Source organism: Dreissena polymorpha, chromosome 9 (genome assembly GCF_020536995.1).
Source record: "Dreissena polymorpha isolate Duluth1 chromosome 9, UMN_Dpol_1.0, whole genome shotgun sequence".
Lineage (NCBI taxonomy): Eukaryota > Metazoa > Mollusca > Bivalvia > Myida > Dreissenidae > Dreissena > Dreissena polymorpha.
Window position 1 is genome coordinate 28,061,912 of NC_068363.1, and position 13,765 is coordinate 28,075,676.

The 13,765-nt window shown below is 37.3% G+C and overlaps 1 long non-coding RNA gene across 7 annotated transcripts; it reads left to right on the plus strand.

Moving 5' to 3' along the window:
- The first annotated feature begins 691 nt into the window (after positions 1-691).
- On the plus strand, positions 692-13,251 carry LOC127843900 (uncharacterized). 7 transcript variants are annotated; one of them, XR_008032425.1, is made up of 7 exons: positions 692-756; positions 2,425-2,486; positions 3,236-3,297; positions 5,808-5,869; positions 8,433-8,494; positions 11,006-11,067; positions 11,998-13,251. It is a non-coding gene; the product is annotated as an uncharacterized LOC127843900 (long non-coding RNA). The 7 variants fall into 7 exon arrangements; XR_008032426.1 differs by lacking the exon at positions 8,433-8,494 and adding an exon at positions 10,171-10,221; XR_008032424.1 differs by lacking the exon at positions 8,433-8,494.
- Positions 13,252-13,765: the final 514 nt, after the last annotated feature.

Genomic DNA, 13,765 nt, shown 5'->3' on the forward strand with positions numbered 1-13,765 from the left:
CCCCCCCCTTTTTTATTGTCTAAATCATTGCGACTTGGAATGCTCTTTAAGAAAAGGTATGGTTATGGGGGTCTCTATGCGCAAAAGTTTGACTTTATTTTTGTTGAAGTTATTGCTTTACATTGAATTGTGTAGGAAATCTTTTGGTATATTGTAACCTAAACTAGCTTTAGGTAAAAATGAAATATCATCTGCAGTGCAAAATATGACTGGGAAAGCTGATTTTTGGTCATTTCTTAACAAAAGAGAAGAAAATAAGTGCCTAAATGCATGAATTCAGATTATTTGACCTGGAATAGTTGTTTTTCAAGTTGACCCCCACCCTGATATAGCCAAATAAGGGCTAAATGCTTCCGACTTGAATTCAAGGCATATGGTTGACCGTGTAGCGTTAGTGTGCTACATGAAGTCAGAATTCAACGCCAGGAACTCCGTGATCCAGTAACGCAACAATAGCTAGTGCATAAAGCATGAACATTCAAACAGAGCCCCATTTCACCGACATGGAATGGCGGACATTTTACAGTTTGGACAGTGCAGCAGACACTTAATTGAGGCAGCCTTCATATTTAGTACAATCATGACATAACAAGGTTTATTACTTCATATTATTCATAAAAATACACTAAAAATACTTAAATGCATGTTTTTTGCCATTTTTATCTATTTTTATTGGGAATTTTGACTTTTTCAGGTAGAGGAATGTCTGCAACTAAGCCGAGGGCCACTGGATAAGGGTTGTTGATGGTAAAACAGGTAATAATACTAAATTATTATCATGTACGCAGCAATAAGCATATTTATGATGCTTAAGGTGTGAAATACTGTCATAATCAGGTTTGTGGTCACTCAAACCCTTGCCGCCATGCAATTCCCCGTGCAGTTTGTATGGATAGTTCCGCGTCCTGACACGTAAAGCTCGCGCTTTGTTGGCAGCAGAAGTTGGCACTTAACAGGTTTATCCTTGTTCCTAAGCATGTATGCAGTGCATCTGAGTTGATATGCTACTTGTAACCCTACAATTAGCTTGTGTTTGGTATTGTTTTTCACAATATGCTTACAGTCATGGTCCCGGCTTGAAAGGATGTGGCGTCCGACTTAAACATAGGATTGTTGTAGCAAGTGTCCCCTTCATCATTTACCTTAGAGGGATCTTTTTGCCAAAATGTGGCACTTTCAGCAACCAGTTTAGTTTTTTATTTGGTACATGCTTCTCTCATTCAGTGATTTATGGGAAGTATTGACCTTATTTGCTTGTCTTTGCATACAAAGGTGACATGGATCAATGATATATGTTGTTGTTGAGAATTCTGCGGGAAGCTGTGTCCCCAGAAGATGTACTAGAAACCTCTTTCAGGAAGCCTGCATTGATCTGAGCTGCCTTTCTGCCCCTGTTACTTCATAGAACTTCATTCTAAGCTTATAATGCTCTCCAACATATATGTATCTTGTTCATTTAACCTTTCCTTCTAGTTTAAACCCCCAAAATGAGCATTTTTGTCTTTCGCTCAGTTATTAACGCCCATTTTGACCAGATTGCCACCATAAAAATAGTCAAAAGTACTTGTTTTGCGCCCAAAATATGAAATTTTGTATTCTCTTGAACCTCTGAATGACAGCTGGCAGAGCATATTGACCATCTGCTGCAGTTTAAAGGCACCCATGGCATTATATGCTAGAATATACCATTTGCGACTGGTAAATAAATGGGCTCCGAGCAACAAGGCGCTTTCAAGATTTCACACTTTTATAAGTGTGAAACAACAAGTATAGGAAGCTTATTGATTTCTACACTTCAAAGTATCTTTGATCTCTCATTTTTGCTTATTTGTTGTTTGTCTTGGATGAAATTGGATATTTTTGCTGTGAAAATGACATTTTTGGGGGTATTTAAAAAAAAACACACACAAAAAAGACATTATCAAATTGCTTGGAGTGAAAATATCTAACAAGTTCATTCTTTCCCCACCCCGCATAAGCCCCACGTGCCTGTCCATATGGTTTGTTTTGGTATTTTGTTGCAGATATTGAACACAACAGCTTTAACTCTTAAAGGGACATTTAAGCTTTAACAGCCTTAAATCGCCTTCTTCGGACCGAAAACACCCGCATGTGAAAATGTGATCTAAAATGGCCAAATGGACAGATAATCCAGCCAAACTTAATATATTGGTGCAATATGAATAGGAAGATAATAATATGCAAGAAAAAACACTTTCATTCAGAAATATTTTTCCTTTAGGTTACAATATACTAAATCTTTTTGGAGTGCAATGCTATACTCTTTAAAAACCTGAACATCATTTATAAGAAGACACAATTCTCTGTGTGGGCACTTGCCATGACTTTATTTTAGAATGTTTCTTTGTGCATGTGGTAGGGAAAACATTGATGTTTAACAGAAATTCACTCATTTGCTTGAAGGTTAAAGACTACATGAGACTTTGACAGATGGCGGGAAACCCTCATCCACTGGTACGAACCCGGTAAATTGATGGCTGTAAAACAGTGACCGCTGATTCGCATCGAGTTCTTTCTTGCAAAACGCATGACCCCCCTTTTATTGTCTAAATCATTGCGACTTGGAATGCTCTTTAAGAAAAGGTATGGTTATGGGGGTCTCTATGCGCAAAAGTTTGACTTTATTTTTTGTTGAAGTTATTGCTTTTACATTGAATTTGTGTAGGAAATCTTTTGGTATATTGTAACCTAAACTAGCTTTAGGTAAAAATGAAATATCATCTGCAAGTGCAAAATATGACTGGGAAAGCTGATTTTTGGTCATTTCTTAACAAAAGAGAAGAAAATAAGTGCCTTAAATGCATGAATTCAGATAATTTGACCTGGAATAGTTGTTTTTCAAGTTGACCCCCACCCTGATATAGCCAAATAAGGGCTAAATTGCTTTCCGACTTGAATTCAAAGGCATATTGGTTGACCGTGTAGCGTTAGTGTGCTACATGAAGTCAGAATTCAACGCCAGGAACTCCGTGATCCAGTAACGCAACAATAGCTAGTGCATAAAGCATGAACATTCAAACAGAGCCCCATTTCACCGACATGGAATGGCGGACATTTTTACAGTTTGGACAGTGCAGGCACTTCATATTTAGTACAATCATGAACATAACAAGGTTTATTACTTCATATTATTCATAAAAATACACTAAAAATACTTAATGCATGTTTTTTGCCATTTTATATCTATTTTTATTGGGAATTTTGACTTTTTCAGGTAGAGGAATGTCTGCAACTAAGCCGAGGGCCACTGGATAAGGGTTGTTGATGGTAAAACAGGTAATAATACTAAATTATTATCATGTACGCAAGCAAATAAGCATATTTATGATGCTTAAGGTGTGAAATACTGTCATAATCAGGTTTGTGGTCACTCAAACCCTTGCCGCCATGCAATTCCCCGTGCAGTTTGTATGGATAGTTCCGCGTCCTGACACGTAAAGCTCGCGCTTTGTTGGCAGCAGAAGTTGGCACTTAACAGGTTTATCCTTGTTCCTAAGCATGTATGCAGTGCATCTGAGTTGATATGCTACTTGTAACCCTACAATTAGCTTGTGTTTGGTATTGTTTTCTCACAATATGCTTACAGTCATGGTCCCGGCTTGAAAGGATGTGGCGTCCGACTTAAACATAGGATTGTTGTAGCAAGTGTCCCCTTCATCATTTACCTTAGAGGGATCTTTTTGCCAAAATGTGGCACTTTCAGCAACCAGTTTAGTTTTTCATTTGGTACATGCTTCTCTCATTCAGTGATTTATGGGAAGTATTGACCTTATTTGCTTGTCTTTGCATACAAAGGTGACATGGATCAATGATATGTGTTGTGTTGAGAATTCTGCGGGAAGCTGTGTCCCCAGAAGATGTACTAGAAACCTCTTTCAGGAAGCCTGCATTGATCTGAGCTGCCTTTCTGCCCTGTTACTTCATAGAACTTCATTTCTAAGCTTATAATGCTCTCCAACATATATGTATCTTGTTCATTTTAACCTTTCCTTCTAGTTTAAACCCCCAAAATGAGCATTTTTGTCTTTCGCTCAGTTATTAACGCCCATTTTGACCAGATTGCCACCATAAAAATAGTCAAAAGTACTTGTTTTGCGCCCAAAATATGAAATTTTGTATTCTCTTGAACCTCTGAATGACAGCTGGCAGAGCATATTGACCATCTGCTGCAGTTTAAAGGCACCCATGGCATTATATGCTAGAATATACCATTTGCGACTGGTAAATAAATGGGCTCCGAGCAACAAGGCGCTTTCAAGATTTCACACTTTTATAAGTGTGAAACAACAAGTTATAGGAAGCTTATTGATTTCTACACTTCAAAGTATCTTTGATCTCTCATTTTTGCTTATTTGTTGTTTGTCTTGGATGAAATTGGATATTTTTGCTGTGAAATTGACATTTTTGGGGGTATTTAAAAAAAAACACACACAAAAAGACATTATCAAAATTGCTTGGAGTGAAAATATCTAACAAGTTCATTCCTTTCCACCACCCCGCCTAAAGCCCCACGTGCCTAGGCCATATGGTTTTTTTGGTATTTTTTGCAGATATTGAACACAAACAGCTTAACTCTTAAGGGACATTTAAGCTTTAACAGCCCTTAAATCGCCTTCCTTCGGACCGGAAACACCCGCATGTGAAAAATGTGATCTAAAATGGCCCAAATGGACAGATATCCAGCCAAACTTAATATTGGTGCAATATGAATAGGAAGATAATAATATGCAAGAAAAACACATTTCATTCAGAACATATTTTCCTTTAGGTTACAATATACTAAATCTTTTTGGAGTGCAATGCTATACTCTTAAAAACCTGAACATCATTTATAAGAAGACACAATTCTCTGTGTGGCACTTGCCATGACTTTATTTTAGAATGTTTCTTTGTGCGATGTGGTAGGGAAAACATTGATGTTTAACAGAAATTCACTCATTTGCTTTGAAGGGTTAAAGACTACATGAGACTTTGACAGATGGCGGGAAACCCTCATCCACTGGTACGAACCCGGTAAATTGATGGGCTGTAAAACAGTGACCGCTGATTCGCATCGAGTTCTTTCTTGCAAAAACGCAATGACCCCCCCTTTTTTATTGTCTAAAATCATTGCGACTTGGAATGCTCTTTAAGAAAAGGTATGGTTATGGGGGTCTCTATGCGCAAAAGTTTGACTTTATTTTTGTTGAAGTTATTGCTTTTACATTGAATTTGTGTAGGAAATCTTTTGGTATATTGTAACCTAACTAGCTTTAGGTAAAATGAAATATCATCTGCAAGTGCAAAATATGACTGGGAAAGCTGATTTTTGGTCATTTCTTAACAAAAGAGAAGAAAATAAGTGCCTTAAATGCATGAATTCAAATAATTTGACCTGGAATAGTTGTTTTTCAAGTTGACCCCCCACCCTGATATAGCCAAATAAGGGCTAAATTGCTTTCCGACTTGAATTCAAGGCATATTGGTTGACCGTGTAGCGTTAGTGTGCTACATGAAGTCAGAATTCAACGCCAGGAACTCCGTGATCCAGTAACGCAACAATAGCTAGTGCATAAAGCATGAACATTCAAACAGAGCCCCATTTCACCGACATGGAATGGCGGACATTTTTACAGTTTGGACAGTGCAGCAGACACTTAATTGAGGCAGCCTTCATATTTAGTACAATCATGAACATAACAAGGTTTATTACTTCATATTATTCATAAAAATACACTAAAAATACTTAAATGCATGTTTTTTGCCATTTTATATCTATTTTTTATTGGGAATTTTGACTTTTTCAGGTAGAGGAATGTCTGCAACTAAGCCGAGGGCCACTGGATAAGGGTTGTTGATGGTAAAACAGGTAATAATACTAAATTATTATCATGTAAGCAAGCAAATAAGCATATTTATGATGCTTAAGGTGTGAAATACTGTCATAATCAGGTTTGTGGTCACTCAAACCCTTGCCGCCATGCAATTCCCCGTGCAGTTTGTATGGATAGTTCCGCGTCCTGACACGTAAAGCTCGCGCTTTGTTGGCAGCAGAAGTTGGCACTTAACAGGTTTATCCTTGTTCCTAAGCATGTATGCAGTGCATCTGAGTTGATATGCTACTTGTAACCCTACAATTAGCTTGTGTTTGGTATTGTTTTCTCACAATATGCTTACAGTCATGGTCCCGGCTTGAAAGGATGTGGCGTCCGACTTAAACATAGGATTGTTGTAGCAAGTGTCCCCTTCATCATTTACCTTAGAGGGATCTTTTTGCCAAAATGTGGCACTTTCAGCAACCAGTTTAGTTTTTCATTTGGTACATGCTTCTCTCATTCAGTGATTTATGGGAAGTATTGACCTTATTTGCTTGTCTTTGCATACAAAGGTGACATGGATCAATGATATGTGTTGTGTTGAGAATTCTGCGGGAAGCTGTGTCCAAAGATCTAAAAACCCCATTATGAAAGCCTCAGATTCCAGCCTTGAATGCCTGTCATTTATGCAGCCCTTTCTGCCCTGTTACTTCTATTACAATGCTTCTTCCTACATCTTATGTCTCTGTTCATACATTAATGTTCTTCTTCTTTCTATTTTAAAACCTTTCTTCATAGTTTTGCCCCCAAAACGCATTTTTTCTGTTCGCTCGAGTTATTAACCGCCATTTGTAAAATCATAGCCTCAAAAATAGTGCGCAAAAGTACATTGTTGAATTATTGCATGAATTGAAATCTTGATTGTACAGCTAGGAATGATCATATGCTGCAATATGACTGCAGCATTTAGGACCCATGGCAATATGCATTAGAAATTTACCATTTGACTGGTAAATAAATGGGCTCCGAGCAACAAGGCTAGCTTCACATATTATACGATTGATTAACAACAATATAGTATTTGAAATTCAACAAGATTTAAGGAATGTTTTATTTGATACACTTTTAGCTTATTTGTTCTGCATTTGTCTCTTTATTTAAAATTTATTTGTGTTTTTTGCTTTTAATGATTTATTGGGATTTATTTAAAAAAAAAGACACATAAAAAAAACAAATATCAAAAATTTCTGAGCAAGAAATAAATATATATGCTTAAGTGTGAAATATTCATAATTCATTTCCCAAACCCCGCCATAAGCCCGCAATGATGTTCGTCTGACACGTATGTTTGTTATGGCACTTAGGTTTTGTTTAAGCATGTATGCAGCATTGATTGAAACTTTAACCCTAAAAGCTTTACTTTACAATAGCTTACAGCTTATAATCTTCCTTCTTCGGACGAAAACACCCGCATGTGAAAATGTGATCTAAAATGGCCAAATGGACAGATAATCCAGCCAAACTTAATATATTGGTGCAATATGAATAGGAAGATAATAATATGCAAGAAAAACACATTTCATTCAGAACATATTTTCCTTTAGGTTACAATATACTAAATCTTTTTGGAGTGCAATGCTATACTCTTTAAAAACCTGAACATCATTTATAAGAAGACACAATTCTCTGTGTGGGCACTTGCCATGACTTATTTTAGAATGTTTCTTTGTGCATGTGGTAGGGAAAACATTGATGTTTAACAGAAATTCACTCATTTGCTTGAAGGTTAAAGACTACATGAGACTTTGACAGATGGCGGGAACCCTCATCCACTGGTACGAACCCGGTAAATTGATGGCTGTAAAACAGTGACCGCTGATTCGCATCTAGTTCTTTCTTGCAAAACGCATGACCCCCCTTTTTTTATTGTCTAAATCATTGCGACTTGGAATGCTCTTTAAGAAAAGGTATGGTTATGGGGGTCTCTATGCGCAAAAGTTTGACTTTATTTTTTGTTGAAGTTATTGCTTTTACATTGAATTTGTGTAGGAAATCTTTTGGTTTATTGTACCTAAACTAGCTTTAGGGTAAAATGAAATATCATCTGCAAGTGCAAAATATGACTGGGAAAGCTGATTTTTGGTCATTTCTTAACAAAAGAGAAGAAAATAAGTGCCTTAAATGCATGATTTGAGATAATTTGACCTGGAATAGTTGTTTTTCAAGTTGACCCCCACCCTGATATAGCCAAATAAGGGCTAAATTGCTTTCCGACTTGAATTCAAAGGCATATTGGTTGACCGTGTAGCGTTAGTGTGCTACATGAAGTCAGAATTCAACGCCAGGAACTCCGTGATCCAGTAACACAACAATAGCTAGTGCTTTTAGCATGAACATTCAAACAGAGCCCCATTTCACCGACATGGAATGGCGGACATTTTTACAGTTTGGACAGTGCAGCAGACACTTAATTGAGGCAGCCTTCATATTTAGTACAATCATGAACATAACAAGGTTTATTACTTCATATTATTCATAAAATACACTAAAAATACTTAAATGCATGTTTTTTGCCATTTTATATCTATTTTTATTTGGGAATTTTGACTTTTTCAGGTAGAGGAGTGTCTGCAACTAAGCCGAGGGCCACTGGATAAGGGTTGTTGATGGTAAAACAGGTAATAATACTAAATTATTATCATGTACGCAAGCAAATAAGCATATTTATGATGCTTAAGGTGTGAAATACTGTCATAATCAGGTTTGTGGTCACTCAAACCCTTGCCGCCATGCAATGCCCCGTGCAGTTTGTATGGATAGTTCCGCGTCCTGACATGTCAAAGCTCGCGCTTTGTTGGCAGCAGAAGTTGGCACTTAACAGGTTTATCCTTGTTCCTAAGCATGTATGCAGTGAATCTGAGTTGATATGCTACTTGTAACCCTACAATTAGCTTGTGTTTGGTATTGTTTTCTCACAATATGCTTACAGTCATGGTCCCGGCTTGAAAGGATGTGGCGTCCGACTTAAACATAGGATTGTTGTAGCAAGTGTCCCCTTCATCATTTACCTTAGAGGGATCTTTTGCCAAAATGTGGCACTTTCAGCAACCAGTTTAGTTTTCATTTGGTACATGCTTCTCTCATTCAGTGATTTATGGGAAGTTTTGACCTTATTTGCTTGTCTTTGCATACAAAGGTGACATGGATCAATGATATGTGTTGTGTTGAGAATTCTGCGGGAAGCTGTGTCCCCAGAAGATGTACTAGAAACCTCTTTCAGGAAGCCTGCATTGATCTGAGCTGCCTTTCTGCCCCTGTTACTTCATAGAACTTCATTTCTAAGCTTATAATGCTCTCCAACATATATGTATCTTGTTCATTTTAACCTTTCCTTCTAGTTTAAACCCCCAAAATGAGCATTTTTGTCTTTCGCTCAGTTATTAACGCCCATTTTGACCAGATTGCCACCATAAAAATAGTCAAAAGTACTTGTTTTGCGCCCAAAATATGAAATTTTGTATTCTCTTGAACCTCTGAATGACAGCTGGCAGAGCATATTGACCATCTGCTGCAGTTTAAAGGCACCCATGGCATTATATGCTAGAATATACCATTTGCGACTGGTAAATAAATGGGCTCCGAGCAACAAGGCGCTTTCAAGATTTCACACTTTTATAAGTGTGAAACAACAAGTTATAGGAAGCTTATTGATTTCTACACTTCAAAGTATCTTTGATCTCTCATTTTTGCTTATTTGTTGTTTGTCTTGGATGAAATTGGATATTTTTGCTGTGAAAATGACATTTTTGGGGGTATTTAAAAAAAAACACACACAAAAAAGACATTATCAAAATTGCTTGGAGTGAAAATATCTAACAAGTTCATTCTTTCCCCACCCCGCATAAGCCCCACGTGCCTGTCCATATGGTTTGTTTTGGTATTTTGTTGCAGATATTGAACACAACAGCTTTAACTCTTAAAGGGACATTTAAGCTTTAACAGCCCTTAAATCGCCTTCTTCGGACCGAAAACACCCGCATGTGAAAATGTGATCTAAAATGGCCAAATGGACAGATAATCCAGCCAAACTTAATATATTGGTGCAATATGAATAGGAAGATAATAATATGCAAGAAAAACACATTTCATTCAGAACATATTTTTTCCTTTAGGTTACAATATACTAAATCTTTTTGGAGTGCAATGCTATACTCTTTAAAAACCTGAACATCATTTATAAGAAGACACAATTCTCTGTGTGGGCACTTGCCATGACTTTATTTTAGAATGTTTCTTTGTGCATGTGGTAGGGAAAACATTGATGTTTAACAGAAATTCACTCATTTGCTTGAAGGTTAAAGACTACATGAGACTTTGACAGATGGCGGGAAACCCTCATCCACTGGTACGAACCCGTTAAAATTGATGGCTGTAAAACAGTGACCGCTGATTCGCATCGAGTTCTTTCTTGCAAAACGCATGACCCCCCTTTTTTATTGTCTAAATCATTGCGACTTGGAATGCTCTTTAAGAAAAGGTATGGTTATGGGGGTCTCTATGCGCAAAAGTTTGACTTTATTTTTTGTTGAAGTTATTGCTTTTACATTGAATTTGTGTAGGAAATCTTTTGGTATATTGTAACCTAAACTAGCTTTAGGTAAAAATGAAATATCATCTGCAAGTGCAAAATATGACTGGGAAAGCTGGTTTTTGGTCATTTCTTAACAAAAGAGAAGAAAATAAGTGCCTTAAATGCATGAATTCAGATAATTTGACCTGGAATAGTTGTTTTTCAAGTTGACCCCCCACCCTGATATAGCCAAATAAGGGCTAAATTGCTTTCTGACTTGAATTCAAAGGCATATTGGTTGACCGTGTAGCGTTAGTGTGCTACATGAAGTCAGAATATAACGCCAGGAACTCCGTGATCCAGTAACGCAACAATAGCTAGTGCATAAAGCATGAACATTCAAACAGAGCCCCATTTCACCGACATGGAATGGCGGACATTTTTACAGTTTGGACAGTGCAGCAGACACTTAATTGAGGCAGCCTTCATATTTAGTACAATCATGAACATAACAAGGTTTATTACTTCATATTATTCATAAAAATACACTAAAAATACTTAAATGCATGTTTTTTGCCATTTTATATCTATTTTTTATTGGGAATTTTGACTTTTTCAGGTAGAGGAATGTCTGCAACTAAGCCGAGGGCCACTGGATAAGGGTTGTTGATGGTAAAACAGGTAATAATACTAAATTATTATCATGTAAGCAAGCAAATAAGCATATTTATGATGCTTAAGGTGTGAAATACTGTCATAATCAGGTTTGTGGTCACTCAAACCCTTGCCGCCATGCAATTCCCCGTGCAGTTTGTATGGATAGTTCCGCGTCCTGACACGTAAAGCTCGCGCTTTGTTGGCAGCAGAAGTTGGCACTTAACAGGTTTATCCTTGTTCCTAAGCATGTATGCAGTGCATCTGAGTTGATATGCTACTTGTAACCCTACAATTAGCTTGTGTTTGGTATTGTTTTCTCACAATACGCTTACAGTCATGGTCCCGGCTTGAAAGGATGTGGCGTCCGACTTAAACATAGGATTGTTTGTAGCAAGTGTCCCCTTCATCATTTACCTTAGAGGGATCTTTTTGCCAAAATGTGGCACTTTCAGCAACCAGTTTAGTTTTTCATTTGGTACATGCTTCTCTCATTCAGTGATTTATGGGAAGTATTGACCTTATTTGCTTGTCTTTGCATACAAAGGTGACATGGATCAATGATATGTGTTGTGTTGAGAATTCTGCGGGAAGCTGTGTCAATAAGCTCCCTATAATTTAATAAATTATTAAAACACCCGCATGTGAAAATGTGATCTAAAATGGCCAAATGGACAGATAATCCAGCCAAACTTAATATATTGGTGCAATATGAATAGGAAGATAATAATATGCAAGAAAAACACATTTCATTCAGAACATATTTTTCCTTTAGGTTACAATATACTAAATCTTTTTGGAGTGCAATGCTATACTCTTTAAAAACCTGAACATCATTTATAAGAAGACACAATTCTCTGTGTGGGCACTTGCCATGACTTTATTTTAGAATGTTTCTTTGTGCATGTGGTAGGGAAAACATTGATGTTTAACAGAAATTCACTCATTTGCTTGAAGGTTAAAGACTACATGAGACTTTGACAGATGGCGGGAAACCCTCATCCACTGGTACGAACCCGGTAAATTGATGGCTGTAAAACAGTGACCGTTGATTCGCATCGAGTTCTTTCTTGCAAAACGCATGACCCCCCCTTTTTTATTGTCTAAATCATTGCGACTTGGAATGCTCTTTAAGAAAAGGTATGGTTATGGGGGTCTCTATGCGCAAAAGTTTGACTTTATTTTTTGTTGAAGTTATTGCTTTTACATTGAATTTGTGTAGGAAATCTTTTGGTATATTGTAACCTGAATCGACTTGAAAGCGTTTTGCAAAGACGAGATGTGCGTAAATATCTCACCTTGTAAGAAACCTATTTCGTGGGGCAATTGTCGTGTTATGGCGTCTATCTATCTATCTTCGGATACTGTTGAACTCCCCTTTCGGGTATTATAAACAGATCGCGATGTCAGTGAAAGGAAAAGATTTATACAATATTGTACAATAAAATTATTGGCAGTGAGACGTCAAAGAAAGAAAGTAAGACTGAAACAAAGTTTGAAAGTGTTGGTATATGTATAGACAAGAGTTAAAATAAGGTTTAAAACACACTCTGCCGCAACTAATTGTATGAGATTTGGCTTAATGCCAGCTCGAAGGATTCAAACGTTGGCAGGAGGACAATTTTTGGTGGGTGGTTGTTCGATAGTATGACAGTGCTGGGAAAATAAGAAAATTTATAATAGTAAGCTACTGTGTGAATCTGCCTATAAGCTAAAGGATGTGTATCGCGAGTCAATCTCCTGGGTTTATCAAAATATGTGGGGACGGGGACAGCTACTAATGAGTGGAAAATTTTGTAAAATAATACTATTTTAGTATCAGTCCATCTGTTCTCTAGAGATCTTATACCAAGTGACTGTTGCATGTCTGAGTCACTATCATACGTGGAATAGCTGTAATGTAGCCATCTGATTGCTCTTATTTGAACAATTTCGATTTTATTGATGTTTTGTTTAGTGTATGGCGACAAGACTGGAGACGAGTATTCTACTTGAGGCATGACAAGAGTTTTATTGGCAGTTTGGTTTACTTTTTTGTTTTTAGTTTGGATGTTACATTTAAGGAAACCAAGTGTTCTATTTGCTGTTGTACATATTCTATCAATGTGAGTGTTGACAGAAAGGTCTTTGGAAAAGTCTAATCCTTCGTATTTTGAACTTGGTACGGTTTTAAGGATATGGCCATACAATAAATAATTATGTTTGAGTTTATGTTTGCTTCGAGTTTTGTTCAGGACTTCGCATTTACTGAGGTTAAAATGTTTTTACCATTTGGTTTCCAATTGTTCCAAGGTATTAAGATTTTGCTGTTATTGGTTGCAATCATTAAGGTTGTTGATCGTGAGGTAGACAGCAGTGTCATCAGCAAAGGGACTGACTTGGGATCTTACATGATCTGGTACGTTGTTTATGTAGAGAAGGAATAAGAGGGGGCCTAAGACAGAGCCTTGGGGCACACCAGATGTCAGAGGAACTTCATCAGATTTCTCGCCCTCCAGAACGACAACTTGAGTTCGACCTTTTAGGAAATAACGGATCAAGTCAAGAGAACAGCCTCTGGTACCATGTTCATGAAGTTTATAGAGAAGTTTAGAATGGCTGACTTTATCAAAAGCCTTGCTAAAGTCCAGAAGAATAAGATCTGACTGCTGGCCTGCAACAAGGGTTCTCGCAAGGTCATCTACCAGTTGGATGAGTTGCGTTTCGCAGGAACGGCGCTCCCTAA